This window comes from Pteronotus mesoamericanus, unplaced genomic scaffold (genome assembly GCF_021234165.1).
Source record: "Pteronotus mesoamericanus isolate MK-2021 breed Mesoamerican mustached bat unplaced genomic scaffold, CSHL_Meso_final contig_50, whole genome shotgun sequence".
Taxonomy (NCBI): Eukaryota; Metazoa; Chordata; class Mammalia; order Chiroptera; family Mormoopidae; genus Pteronotus; species Pteronotus mesoamericanus.
This window is the reverse complement of record NW_026555186.1, coordinates 2,003,620-2,019,592: the sequence shown is the minus strand read 5'-3', so window position 1 is coordinate 2,019,592 and position 15,973 is coordinate 2,003,620.

Sequence of the window (15,973 nt, the reverse complement as noted above, 5' to 3'; positions counted from 1 at the left end):
TTGAAACAAAGGAAAATCTTAATCTCACAATTTATAACTTCGAAGGATCATTCATTTGCATACTTTCTAAAACTCATTCTTTCTCAATTTTTTCAGTATCTTACATTTTGCTTCCCTCCCAAAGTTGTATTTTAAACTAAACCTTCTCTCTGTCTTCTAATTTATATCCCTCCTTTCTCAGGAACCTTCAATTCATTCTTATCTGCTAAACAAGGAATCAGTTCTCAGTTCCTACTTTGTATCTTGCAAATTCTGGCTTCTTGTATGCAGCGTGCTAATGGAAGCTGTCCTTACTCCAGGTAGACAGACTTCAAAATGAAAATGAAAATTCATCTTCCCAGAATTTAGCTACTTCCTCTCTTTTATTTTTTAGAACTTGGTATTTAATGTAACTTAAAAGCTATAAAAGAACAACTCAGCTGCCTTATCATGAATTCAATAATTGATGATGTTTTGTTTTTAAGCACTTTAATACTTTAAAGTTCAATAAGGTTGGTAATCAAGCCAATCAGCAACTGCTTCAATTCAATTTTCTTTCAGAATTCCTCAAAATTCTACTAATTTATCTTGCAAAGTCTGTTTCTATATTTACATTTTGTTCCATACTATATTCTATAATATTGCAACATTGTATATTGAAGAATTTTTAATACCAAAAAATTATTTTCATTTTTCATACTGTAAAGAAAACAGTTTATTTTATATGATACTTTTTTCTTGAAATGAAAAAAATAATGGTGATATTCAAAAAAAAGAAAATAAATATCTAACTTTTGATTCAATACAGAATAAGAAACATCTCATACAAAAGTGGACTATTTAATATTTATTGTATTGTCTTCCCATGATGTATTCCAAATTTTTATTAAATTAATTTAAATAAGAAACAGCACTTTTGTACATTGCCTCTTAATAGTCTACCTCAATTTAGTGGTGTGAAATGTTACAGATTTAGAGTACTGTTATAAATAGAAAAATGATGGTCTTACTTTAACATTATTTTATATTTTCATTATTTTATGTTATTTTTGAGAAAAATGTCATTTTCAAGAAATGTAATATGTCCCTTTAACCTGTTATAGAAATGTATTCTATGAAGTTATTTGAATATCCCTCATGAAGAGCTACGTTCTGCATGAGACAAGGAGTGTATCAATGTGAGATTGCTGAAATATGGAATTTATACATTTATCTCTATATAAGAATCATGGCGACCCAACTCTTGAATACTGGGTTTTTATATATTTCTATGTCTTGAATGTTTGTAAGAATGCCGGAAATGCTGGAAATGTCCAAGGAATTAATAAAGTTCATAAAATTTAATCCTAGGAATACCAGGCTTGTTTATGTTATGCAATTAATTTATGTCATTTAACATAGTAAAAGAAGAAATGACAAAGCACTACACGATCATTTATGATGAAAAACCTCAACAAATACTTTCAAAATGTCAAAGAAATTATGATGTCACAATATATGATGTCATAATATAAGAAATTAATATTCAAGAATATTAATTATAAGATACTTGGAAATTTTGCTACTCATGGAAACCCTTATGTCATAATTTGTTCAGAAATAGTCTCTGATAAAATGGTTGGCCTTCCCTAAAATATTGAGAAGTGTGATCTTAGGTCATCAGGAGACGCACCCAACCACCTTAATACGCTGTCCAGGTCTGAAATGCAACAAAAAAAAAAAGACAACATTCCAATGTGCAAGCACCTTTCAAGCCTCAGCTTACATTACATTTTTAAACTCTCAAAGGGCAAAACCATGTCATGCGATGAGGCCCACAGTCATTGTCCAAGGTGTGGATTCAGGGATGCACACATCACTAGGTACAATTCTCCAGATTCATTCATTATAAAATTTTTATGCAGTCAGTACAAGTGTTTTTTACTACATGTCAGGAATCCCGGGCAATTTTTTCTTGTTCTTACAAGAAATTTTTTTAACATTTCTAAATGGCCAGTTGCTGGTGTTTAACTCTGTAACTATGATTTTATTACCTTGTCTAAAGCTAAAGTTAAAGAGGGGCATCTAAATACCTTTTTAAAATTCAAAATATCACTAAACAATATATTTTTGATCAAAAATATCAACACTATAGAAGAGCTTCTCAGACAAGTTTTGATATACAAGAGAAGGGGAACCTAAAAGTGGGCAAACAGTATAGCTGGACGCGACTACAAAGCTGGGCTGCTATCAGATATCATGCTCTCTTTATAGGCTAGCCAGTTATTCTTGTCAGAGTATTCTTATTCAAATTGGCTGCTTTGTTTACTCTTTTCCAACCTAGTAAAGTTGTGGTCTAAGCCCAAAGACAGCAATAAGAGAGTTAGTTGTTTTATTTGTTCTTCTAAGATTTGCTTTTTGTTTTTTAATAGATATAATACTGTGAAGATACTATTTATATCACCAAAAACAATATTTTTTAAGTTACTAAAATAATGCAGGGCTAAAAGTAGACTTAAAGTGGAACTCCATTAATTGTACAGTTATTAATGCCTACATGTGTTGCATAGTGCTTACAATTTATTTTTGGATACTAAGGAGCTATACTGTGCACAGGGGAAAACATGCAATTAATCAGTCCACTATAAGAATACAGCATAAACAGAATAAAGCAACCTAACTCCCTGAAGTCTCCAAACTTAGAAGAGTGTAGGTTTTATATATTAATTTAATAAAAATAAATGTATATGTGTATATACATTCATACACACACATATATACATACAGATATATACACATTTATGTGTATTTATATACACACATAAACACATAGAGAAACACACATGCAAAAAATGATTAATTTAATTTCCTAGAAATCAAGGAATGTGAATGTTTTGATAACTTTTATTTCTCCAATGTATAGCATAATGTCTAGCCAGAGTAAATCATCAATGATGTCTATTGTAAGAAAAGATGTATTTTGAATAATAACAAAAAATAAAGATATCAGCTATAATAATAAAATGTTGAAAAGTGTAAAAAATTAAATAATTTGATAAATCAAATTGCTTAGATGATTTTTAAAATGAACTTGATATCTGGTTAGATGCATGAGCTCATTTTTTATATGACTACTATAAAAACAGTCAATTTGCTGATGCAGTTTGTAACAATTTATTATGAATTACAGAATAAAATTATTTGTAAATGCTCTAGTGATATTTATTAGGAAATTATAATGACCAGAAACTGATAGCTTAAGAAATAAAAGTGGGTCACATTAAAGTTAGTTTTTGATGTGTTTAATGTATTTAGGTATACATTAAACACAGTTTACTTGGGGGGAGGCATGTAACTACTAAAATTATGGTATTTTCAAAATTTATTATAGTCTATTTGTCCTGGTTCATATAAAAACAGAATATATGTATACATTCCTCCCATGAATGTTCTTTACTGAGAGGTGCAAATTAGATACATGCTTAATAATATTTCTTAAAAGAATAAATTAATGACAATAAATGTACACAAGAGAATATAAACATGTATTATTATTTCTTAGAGTGACTTGAAAATCTTGACAACTCAACAATAAGCAAAAGAAAAGAAAAATAAATGTCTGTATAAAAATTATGAAAAGTACAGTGAGCTGAAAATTGCATTCTTTGGAGCCTTATTCTTCACATTCCAAAAAACTTCTAGGTTACAAATATTATGCCTTAGTGCAAGACACTCTGGGATTGCCATTCCTAAAAACTAGGTAAGAGATGAGAGAAAGAATTGGTGAAATCTGTGGAACAAAGAAGATTAATAGGTACTCTACAAAGTTGGAAAGCTGATTTTTTTCCCTCTTAGATATGTGGGACAGGGAGTGATGTGTGGCCATGATTGGGGGGAAAATCTAACAGCTAATTTTAAAACAACTTTTATATGGAATGGAAATTGAAATAGGCTGGAGATAAGTAAAAGATTATCAAGCTTAGGTATATCAAGGGAAGGCAGAAATGAGATGGAAAGAGCTTAGCCATTGAAGTCAAACAAATGTCCATATCAGGGTTTTGAAAATTATTAGCTTTGAGACCATGGGAAATTATACAGCTTCTCAGTGCCTCAGTTTTCACATTTAATAAAAAATTAAAGGTTCAAATCTTACAACTAAGAAGTTGATGAAAATGCATTTTTCTCTGAGTGAACTTCAATCTGAAATATGATATGTATGTTGTAATAGGTTTACTCTTCTAATGTACTGATTTTCTTCAAGATTAAAGATCTTTTGACATAATGGTCCACTTTAGATGCCAGGCTTCTTTGAAACAGAAATAAAAAGACAGGAGAACACATGTATTTTTTGTTTCAATTTACGATGAAATAGTGCTTTGCAAGGTAGCAAATTGGGAAGCTTTTGTAGAAATCATCGATTTGTTGCTACTATTTTTACTTGGTTTTACTTTTCTCCTCAGAACTGTCACTTAAGAGTGCTGTGACTATACGTATGTTTTGAAATCAGGTTGAGAATTTGATTTGTATTTCCATTATGAAATGAGAAATATTAATTTCATGGAATTGTGTACATCATATTAAAGGTATGGAAGCATATAGCTGTGAACAAACAGGCTACGCTATCATTAAACATTTATTCAAATCTTGCAGTTCTAAAAATTATACGACTGTATATCTGAAAATAAGAATTAGATTAATCTCTATGTATTTTTTAAGGAAAGAATTATACTATCGTTTCTAAAGGAAGTTTCCCTGAGCTTTGTAAATCACTTACATACTTGAATGTATGAAAGGAAATATTTGCACAAGAGCAAATGCTGAGACAAAAATGTCACATCTTTATAAGAATGAAAGAATTAAACACATTTGTAATATGCTTTCTGAATGTACATTATCTTTTCTAGTAGGTTTATACATGGTGTCATAAGCCTGGAATTTTAAGGATAATTATTTCAGATTCCTCTTTATTTCTGTGTCTTCAGCTGTAACATTCATATATTGGGCATCTATTATAGTTTTATCATTTTATTGTGCATATGACCTTTTCGTTATTTCAAGAATTTAAGGGATGCTATAATCAATGCTCTCTGTTAATTTAAAAGAGGAAAAAGCTATAATTTTGCTCTGCTCATTTTTTGTGTCCATGATTTAACAACTTGGTAAAAACAGAAACTTTTCTCACGTTATCTTCCTAACCATTAACTTAGAATTCTATATTGTAGTTGAACAAATACATATATAACATTTATCAAATATCAAATCCTACCTTCAGTTAATAATGTATTTGCATTAAATAAATGATAGATCCATAATATTTAGCATTTTGAGTGATATAATTGTATATAAGTATATGCACACACAAAGAAACAAATACATTTAAAATTCATGCAGAAAAAACTTTATGCTCACAAATTTTATCACTTAGACGTAATGAATCAATTCCTTGAAAAAACAAACTACTAAAACTCACACCAGGAGAAATAAATAACCTGAACTTTCCTATACTTATTAAATTATTTAAATTCATAATTAATATAATCTATCTCAATAGGCTAAAAAAGAAAAATCATTTCATCAAGGCATTTAACATAACACATTTGACACAATCCAACAACCTTTCATAATTTTTAAAATCTCAGTAAATTGGGAATAAAAAAGAATATTCTCAACTTGATTTAAAAAAATAATTTAAGAAAATCACCGTCACCATTAAGTTTGGAACATGGCAAGGAAATCAGTTATCAGTATTGCTAGTAAACAGAGTAGTAAAAGAAGTACAGTCTTATATAGAACAACAAGAGAAGAAAAAGGAATAAAAGGAGTGTATTGACTAGAAAGGAAGAAATAAAAAATCTTTATTTGAATATGACATGAATGTCTATGTATAAAGTTCATATCATCTACTAAAAATCTGAAGTAATAAACAAACAAAACATAATTGCAGGATACAACTTTAAACAAAAGCCAACTGTTTTCCTATTATGAGCAATGATGAAAATTTAAATTATAACACTTATAATAATCACCCCAAAATAAATAAGTATAAATCTAATAAATTATATACAAGTTCTATACACAGAAAATTGCAGAAATTATTAAAGGAATCAAAGAATATCTAAATTAAAGGAGACATAGCCTGTGTTATAGATTGGAAGATTGAATTTTGTTAAGATATTAATTCTTCCAATTTGACCTACAGATTCTATGCAATTTCTTTCAAAGTTCCAGCAAGCTACCTTGTAGATACAAACAAATTGCCTCTAAAGTTCATAAGGAAAAGCAAAAACTGAGAATAGCCAATGTAACACTGAAGACCAAAGTTAGAGTACTCACACTCAGATTTCAAGCCTTACTAAAGCGACAGTAATGAAGACAGTGTGATTTTGCAAAAGAATAGACACAAAGAAACATGGACCTCAATAGAGAGTCCAGAAATACATCCACAGAAATACAAAAGTTCGAAGACAATTCAACAGAGAATGGAGACTGTCTTTTTAACAAAGTGTGCTGGAATAATTGGATATTCATCAGCAGAAAAAATGCTTAACACACACAATATAACTTTCATAAAAACTAACTCTAAATGAATTTGCATCCATAAAATGGAATGATATTCAGAGATAAAAGACAATGAGCTATTAACGATTAAAATTAGAAATGAGCTATTGTTACTGATACACACAAAGACATGAATGACTTAAATTTGTATTTATGTGAAAAGGCCAGTGTGAAAAAGCTGCACCTTGAATGATTCCATTTATATGATGATCTGGAAAAGGCAAAACTATAAATACACTGCACATACCAGTGGTTTCCAGGAGTCGACAAGGACATTCTTGAGCATGTGAAGCAAAGAGGATATTTTTTAAAACAGTAAAACTATTTTATATGGGAATATGATGGTGGGTGTATGACACTATGCATTTGTCAAAATCTATAATACTTTGCACAAAAAGTAAATCTTACTATATGCAAATTAAAATGTATATTTTTAGGAGTTTAGAGGATCTAATGATTGATTGAATGAAGAATCCGACTAAATAATCTGTTTAACAAATGGGTGAAACAACCTCACTGAAGCTAATAGAGTGAAAAAAATATTACCTAAGTGACTTTGGAAATGAGTAGAATCTATAAGACTAAAGGCATACAACTCTTATCAAGCTGTTTTGCATGAGACTATGGGTTAATGATTCCAAAATACTATGCATATATAGTGGAATTGAATGATTAAGTAAGTGAATAGCAGGAATTGGAAAGCAAGTTGTCAGATTTGGAATAAGAGGTTACACATAAGTGAGAGACAAAGCTATAATCAGTGATATAGAATGATCCATTTGATAATGTATTTGAAATGGAGAGATCACTATGTACAAATTTTTGTCTAATAAATGTACAGATGTTGACATATAGAAGTCTGTTTGTATACAGGTTGGTTTGCAAACATATTTCCTTCTTCTGTCACCCGGGAAGACCTAGAAATACAAATACCTCGGTAGCAAGGAATATATCTGAATCTTCATTTGTAATAGAATTTTTCAATAAAAAAACACAAAGGTGTTTTGAGGAATGGCTGATTCTACCAGAAGGGCAGGAGGTACAGGAGCTGATGCTGCAGCTTTTAGTGGCAGAAAGTAAGAAAGGGCTCTAGACATGAAAGCAAACCAACTGAAGCCAATACTAAGCAGCAATGGGCATGTGTCAGGCCCAAGCACCAAATGAAACGGCTTTATAAATAAAGTAGTATTGAATTGTGAGCCAAAGGATGAAATAAATGAGTCCCTACTCAAGCATACATATAAGTGATAGAATAAATAAGTGGAGAATAGACGAATCAGCCATGCAATGCTCCCAACATACGATGTAGATGTTCTGCCCTTGAGAGACGGAGCCTAACTCTGCAGTCCTTAGGAGTGGGCTGCCTAGAGTGACCCTTTTCCCAGGAGTGAAGTATGAGACTGGGAAAAATGAATAATTTTAAGTGAAGAAACATGACAAATGTTCTCAGCCAGATGATCAAGGTTAACATCAATAGTCATATATCATTTTGATAGTACATTCCTTTGATATAATGTCATGCAAGTGGCACTTTATCTCTGTGGTAATCTTCCCCAAAATGCATATAACTAGTCTAAACATGAAGAGGAAAAATCAGAAAAATTCCAATTGAGGGACATTTTACAAAATACTTGACCAACAATCCTCAAGACAATCAAGGACATTACAAGTCTGAGAACCTGTTGCAGACATGATTAACCTATGGTGATCTAAATATACTATAAAGAATGGATTTTGGAACTGGAAGAAATATATATTAGGTAGAAATAAGAAAACCAGAATAAAGTGTGGACTTTAATTAATAAAACTGTGTAAATGTTGGTTCATTAATTATGGTAAAACACCATATTAATATAAGATGTATTAATATTGAGTACTGAGAAACTGGCTATAGAAAACATGGCAATTTTTTATACTGTCTTAATAATTTTAAAAGTTTATTTTTTAAAAATTATTTCAATAGTAAATTAACAATCCAATGAGAGAGTCTATGAAGAGGGTGACTTCAACCCCAGAAATGAGAATCATGAATACCCCAGTAGAAAATGATTGATATACTAAGGCAAATAATTTTATCAGTCATCTATCTATGCATCTGTCTATCATCTATCTATCATTATCATCATCACTATCTATCATCTATCACTTCTCTATTTAGAGAGAACACACACAAAAAGACCCAAATTCAGAATAAAAGTAACAACAAAAATACTAAACTCTGAAAGACAAAAATAGAAACTTAGATCTAATAAATTTCAAGCCAGTGGAGTGACCAAGTTTGTGTATATGGAAAGTAGAAAATATATACAAATAAAATTTCTTATCTTGCTAAAAAGGAAAGTTTATAATATAGGTTTAAAAAGTCTTTGAATATTATTTATACAAAGATGAAAGTTATTATTACAAGAAGAGATCTTCAAATGCCAATGATATAAAAAAGAAATGAGAACAGGTGGGAGAAACCTGTGGGATTAGTTATGTAGGTTGTATGAGGGGTATACAAATCATCGCAGAGAAAAAAAAATAAGTGAACCAAGAGGTGGAAACAGAAATTCAAAGATGAGATAGAACGTATGCTAAATCCTTTAGATATTGCAGAAAGGTAGAAGGAAAAATCATTGGAATTTTTTAATTATGAATTTTCCAGTGAACTTTAAGAGAGCATAGTAGGAAAAAAAGACCAGATTTCAGGTTGTTGTGATTATGGGTGAGGTGGAAGAGCAGTATAATGTATCTCATGAGTATTGATGTGAAGTGTGCATACCATTATTGTATTAGGGTTCTGGCTCTGTCACTTGCTAAATATGTCTAAATAGACAAGCTCCATGTTTAAGCCTAGTTTATTCGTGTGTAAAATAAATATTATAATAATATAGTTCATTCAATTGTGAGCATTAAATATTTGCAGCATATTTTTGGCAAATTATATGCTTAGCGATTAATAGCTCCTTTATTATTATTGTCACATTTTTGAAAAAGGTTCACAGAAGAAGAAAAGGAAGAATGGATGATTGTCTTAGATAATTTTCAGTGGCAGCATATTGAGTGTCAAATACCATATTCAGTGGATGATGGATTGGAAAAGGCATCAGATAAGTAAATTACGTTTAGAAATTGGATGTTAAAGTGATAATAAGGGTGAAGGTATAGCTATACACATGGGGGGGGTTAATTGAAGAAAAAATGGATGTCATTGGATTGAAAAGCTCAAGACAGCTAAGGCCAGGATAGTATATAGATCATTAATGAGGATGTTTAAAAGGAGGTGAAAACTGATATAGGTTCTAAAGATTGATTGTTGGTACCATGGAGATCAATATTTTCAATTGTACAATAAAGTTTGTGTTGTGTCAAAACTGTTGTTGTGTCTTGAAATCCTGGTTCTTGAGTAATTTATTGTCATCAGACTCAATGATGTTCAGGTTCTTGCTTCTTTATATGGAAGTACAATGGCACTTTGTTGTGTGACTCAGAATTCCCAGGTTAATTCTCCTTGCCATTGCACTGTAACATGTAAGAGTGTAGAAGCTGGAAAAATAGTGGAAAGACCCTCAAAATTGAAATTGAGATTAAATTTACTTAAACTTTTCACAACTGAAAGGGTCTATCACCTATGCGTTTATGATTTTTAAATTTTGTACAGGTTGTTTGAAAACTTTTACCTTCCATTTCTTTAATCTTAAAGTGAGGCAATAATAACAACATACAATTAAAATCCTTATAAAGTTTAAGAAATTTTGGGATATTTAATGAACCTGACTGCTATGAAGATCCATTACACTAATATAAGGAACTTGAATAAAAGAATAATGTGGATGTCCAAAACTTAATGCAAATTGGAATTATCAAACATTTAATTACATATATATGTGTGAAAACTATCTATAACACTAGATATGAGGAAAAATGATCCATTTTCTTTTCCAGATTTTGGGTTGTTATGACTGTGTTTACATTTACATAGTATATCACTTTCATGCTAACACAAAGTTATAATGATAATGTACTTAATGATAAGCAAATATCTATTTGTAAATAATAGGTACACATAGTATACTATATAATATGCATATACAATGAGCTATGTAAATACATTATATAAATAATAGTTAATTCTCTATAGATTAATAATATTTACTTATTTGGTATATACAGTCATATGTATGTGTATATGTGTATTTGCCATAAAAAAAGGCTTATGGTCCATTTGCAAATATGCATGTTGGGTAAATTATGGGAAGGCTACTGGAATAGTGGTGAATGAAGCCAGATATAACAATTGCAGAATAGAAAACTAGTGTTGCAGCACAGGAGAGAACTTGTTTTCTCACCACAGTGACAAAAATAACTCAGAGAAAAAAATCATTACAAACTTTTCAAAAGAGCAAGGAATTAATATCTGAAATATATAAAGAACTCATACAACTCAACACCAAACAAAGAATCAAATTAAAAATGGGCAGAGGACCTGAACAGTACTTCTCCCAAGAAGACATACAAATTGTCAACAGATAATGAAAAGGTCCTCAAGTTTACTAGCTATTAGGTAAACGCAAATCATAATTACAATGAGATATCAACTCATACATGTTAGAATGGTTATTGTCAACGAGATAAGTAATAACAAGTGTTGGACAGGTTGTGGGGAAAGGGGAGCACTCATTCCTGGCTGGCAGGTATGTGAACTAGGACAGCCACCATAAAAAACAGTATGGGGATTCCTCAAAATATTAAGAATACATTTACTATATGACAAAGCACTCCATCTTTTGGGTATCTAATCAAAAAATTTGAAAACATTTATTCATGCAGATATATGCTCCCTTATGTTCACTGCAGCTTTATTCACAGTGGCCACAGCATGGAAACAACCGAAGTGTCTGATAGATGATCGGATAAAGATGGCACGGTACATATATACTACAAATACTACTCAGCCATAAAAGATGAAAAGTTGCCATTTGAAAAGCATGATGGGTTTTGAGAACACCATACGAAGAGAAATAAGCCAGACATAAAAAATTAAATATCATATAATTTCACTCATTTGTGGGATATAAAACTAAAAGCAACAAATGCACAAACAGGAGAAACAAACAAACAAAATCACGCAGACATAGCCCAGAGTATGATGGTTACAAGAGGGGACAGGGTAGGAGGTAAAGTGGGATGAAGGATTATTTGATTTTGGGTGGTGGGCACACAATGCAATATACAGATCATGTATCATAGAAAAGTAGACTTGAAACCTATATAATCTTGTTACTGTCATCAGAACAAATAGAATTTTTAAAAAGGACACCATCAATAAACATAATTAGAGAGACTGAAGAAAAAAGTTATCAAAAAACAAGATCAGAATAACAAGAGAGACAGAAAACAGAACAATACAACAAAAAGTTCCTGAAATTAAAGAAATAAATCATTGCAAGATAAATCATTAAAGCTGGAGGACAACGATAAAATGAAAATCATGAAAATAGAATAAAACACACAAAGTGATAGTTAAAATATAATACAGTTAACATAAATCTATGACATTTCAAAAACCAAATAGTAAAAATTCCACAAGGACTGAAAAGAAAAACACATGGTAGAAACCCATCAGAGAATAGATATAAAGAGATCTCCCCAAAATAGAGAACATGAGGCTCCATATTACGAAGAGTTCCCTGAGTGCCTAGTCCTGGAAATGACATCAGACTCATCTTAATGCATTAGTGCGAAATTTCATAACACCGAGAAAAAATGATCTGAGTGTCATTATGAAAAAAATCTCATGACTTAAAAGAGGAGTGATATATGCATCATTCTATTTCACGTGCTGGTTTGGATGCTAGAATAGGATAGGATAGAAAACATCTTCAAAATGTTAAAGAAAACATTTAAATGAACACCATATACCTAGATCAAATATTTAATTTGGCAAAGAGGCAAGAGTAGTTTTCAAACATAGACTTATAAAATTATTTTCCTACCATTTTTTAATTTTTTTTTTAAAGAAGCAAACTGAAGTTGCTTCCTTATAAATTATGAACTTTTTTCTGACATAGGCAGGTTGGGGCCTAATTCAAATATAATGTCTGCATACTTACATCTGCTTTTAGGAATTCCCATTTTAATACAATACTTACTGAAACTTAAAAGGATTTCTAAAATCTTTTTCTCTTTAAGAGAGAGAATAACACATCCCTCCTAATCCTCTCTTCATATTACTTTTTTCCCCTCTATGGTCAAGATTTAAGCTCTAGTTATTTTATTTTTTAAAATATTTTATTTCTTTATTCTTAAAGAAGGGTAGGGATGGAAAGAGAGAGGGAAACATCAGTGTGTGGTTGCCTCTTGCACACCCCCCACTGGGGACCTGGCCCGCAACTCAAGCTTGTGCCCTGACTGGGAATCGAACCATCAACTCTTTGGTTCACAAGCCGGCACTCAGTCCACTGAGGCACATCAGCCAGGACACTCTAGTTATTTTAACACTTTATTTTCTCACTCTCCCTATGTATATCTCTACTCCAGTCTTGCTGAAATATTTTGAAAGATATTACTTTAAAAATAGTTTCCTAGCTCTACAGTTATTCATATTATGTTTTGAAGATCTCTGTTATCATCATAGTTCTATATAATCTGTATGTAAATGGTTTAATGAATTTCATGTCATTCTAATGACAACTTAAGAGTCAAGAAGCTCCAGAAGACACTTAGATAACACCAAGAACAAAAAATTAATTTTACCAAGAGAATAGAAGAGAGGGAGCCTAAGGTTTTTGCCCCATATAACATTTCTAGTTAGGGATAGCATTTGATACAAAAACAATTTTAGATTATTTCTAGTATATTGCTGTTTCACTCTTATATGTTGATAGAATACTCCTTTGAGCACAATTAAAGGTTACATTTTATAAACATACATAAGAAACATACTTATGTTAAATACAATACATGAACATATTTCTGCGAAAGTAAACTTTTAATGTAATAAAAAGGAATTATGGTATAATTATTATTAATGATCAATATTCTCCCTGCAAATTCTAAGCATTTTCATATTGCTTAATGTCTGAATGAAAGCCAGTGACTGTGTTATTATATTAAATAACAATTAACTTCAAGTTATTATAAGCATTAAAACATTAGATCTAGTGTTTTTTGTAGATTAAAAGATATCCCATATTGCTTCCAATTTATGAGCAATGACGACCACGTCTCACCTGAAGGTATATTTTTCTACCTGTAGGACTCAGCACGGGGGCTTTGATTGCAATCCTACTGTTTCCCCTTGTAACCAAAATTATTTTCATTCAAGGTTATGTTTTGTTTTTTTCACCTTTATTTATTTTATTATTCTAAGTTAAATATTTAAAAAATTGCTATTAACTTTTTTGGTTGTTATGGGCCAAACGATGTACCCCTAAAATTTGTATTTTGAAGTCCAAACCACCAGTATCTCAGAACTGACTGTACTTGGCAGTACTGCCCTTAAAGAATTAATTGAAATGAAAAGAGGTCATGTGAATAGATTTAGTGTGACTGGTACTCTTAAAAGAAGAGGAATTAGCATGTTAGGAATACTATGATGCAGAGAGAAGGTGGCCATCAACAAGCCAAAGAGAGAGCATCCCTTTGAAGAAACCACCTCTTTGGACACCTTGACCTTGGACTTCTTCCCTCCAGAACTGTGAGGAAATAAAGTTCCGTCGTTTAAGCTACCCAGTCTGCAGCACTTTGTTATGGCAGCCCTAGGAAAGTAAAGTTAGTGTGTAAAAAATGTAAATGATGGCGGTACCAAGAAGGACTTACTTGTTTTGAGAAAAGACCCACCAATTTTATGTTTTCGCTTAGTATCTCAGCCTTGTGGTTTAAAATGACCTGTCCCTCCCAAGTTTTCTCCGTGCTGCCACTTCTCGGCTGTATGGTGGTGTGTGACAGCAGTTAGATTCTCTAACAAGATGCAAAATGCAGTTATCCCTGGCAAGAACTAGCTTGTCAACCCAAAGTGATCTTGTATTTTTTAACTCTCTGGACAGGGATATGCATCAAATTATGTTGCTAGGAAAAACCCAGAAGTTGCCTGAATATTTTCTGTAGTATGGTTGTAATATCACCAGCTTTTAAAATGTACACATTTTCCAAAGTATAATTATGCTGCAAATTATTAGACTACAAGAGTATTCTAATGCAGTTCCAAGGGGTGAGACAAAGGTCACTGATGAGATGGTGGGGGATGAAAATCAGTTCAAAAACTGTTCTCGAAAGAGGCACCAAGGTGAGTGTTTGACATCAAAAAAGGGAAGGAAAAGCAGATTCAAATGGCCAAATTGCCACAGCATAATTATTAGTTACATATTTTTGAAGTGTTTAATAAAGAATAAGACTAAATATAAGTTGCCTATGATATCCAATTTCTACCCATTTACTTTATTTGTAAATTTTTACTTTTATAACCTTTCAAATATAAATGTACTCAATAATATTTCATAAATACAGCCAAATATTAAGGATGGATCAGGATGGATCTATAAGTAACTTTTATTTTTCCTATATGTAGTTTCAGTATTTCAGTGGTCACTTGTATACCTGTAATCTGAAGAAAATATAGTTACCTGGTTTGTTAAGAACATTTCTAGCTAGTGTATGATTCAGCTGAAAATAATGTATATGAGTATAGTTTACGTGTATATTTTAAAATCTAATATATTTTTTAGAAATCCTTATGAAATTAAAAGGTAGAAGTTCTCTACAAAATAAGCTGTAGGGATAATTTATATTGAAATTACTGTAGATAATAGTGTAATGAAGTAACTCTGAGCCTTAATATAATAACAATACTCACAAAGTTGAAACTCATCAAAAAAATAAGTGAATCAATTACCTGGTTTTGCTATTACTTAGTTATTGGTTTGAATTTTCTAAAGTTCCTGATTTTTTTCAGTATTGTATAACAAATAATTTTTAAGCATGCCACACATCCATCCTGTATTATTTGATAAGTATTTTATTTTCTTTGGTCATCAAATAATCACTAGATTGTAAGAAAGTCTGAGAAGCTATATAATGCATATTTTTATTCATGTTTAGATTAATGGAACATTTTTCCCCAAAAAAGTTTTAGTGGAAACACAAAAGTTTTTATTCTGTGAATGAAGACTTCAATGATGTAGTCACTTATTAAAACCAACCTTCTAAACACCAGCACAGTATTAAAACAAAACCAAAATTTATTTTAATATGGAATTTCAGCCCTGAGGCCTCTCTTTATAAAGAGGGATGTTTTTAATTTTCATTTTTAAAAATTTTATTTTTTAATAAAAATTAACACTTCAATTAATAGATTTAATATGAACTAATGATATGATCAAACATTGCTTTTAAAATCCAGGACTTACATACTGAATTTGATATTATCACATTTATTTCAATTTTCTGAAAGGGTGAGAAAAACAAATGTGTTTTG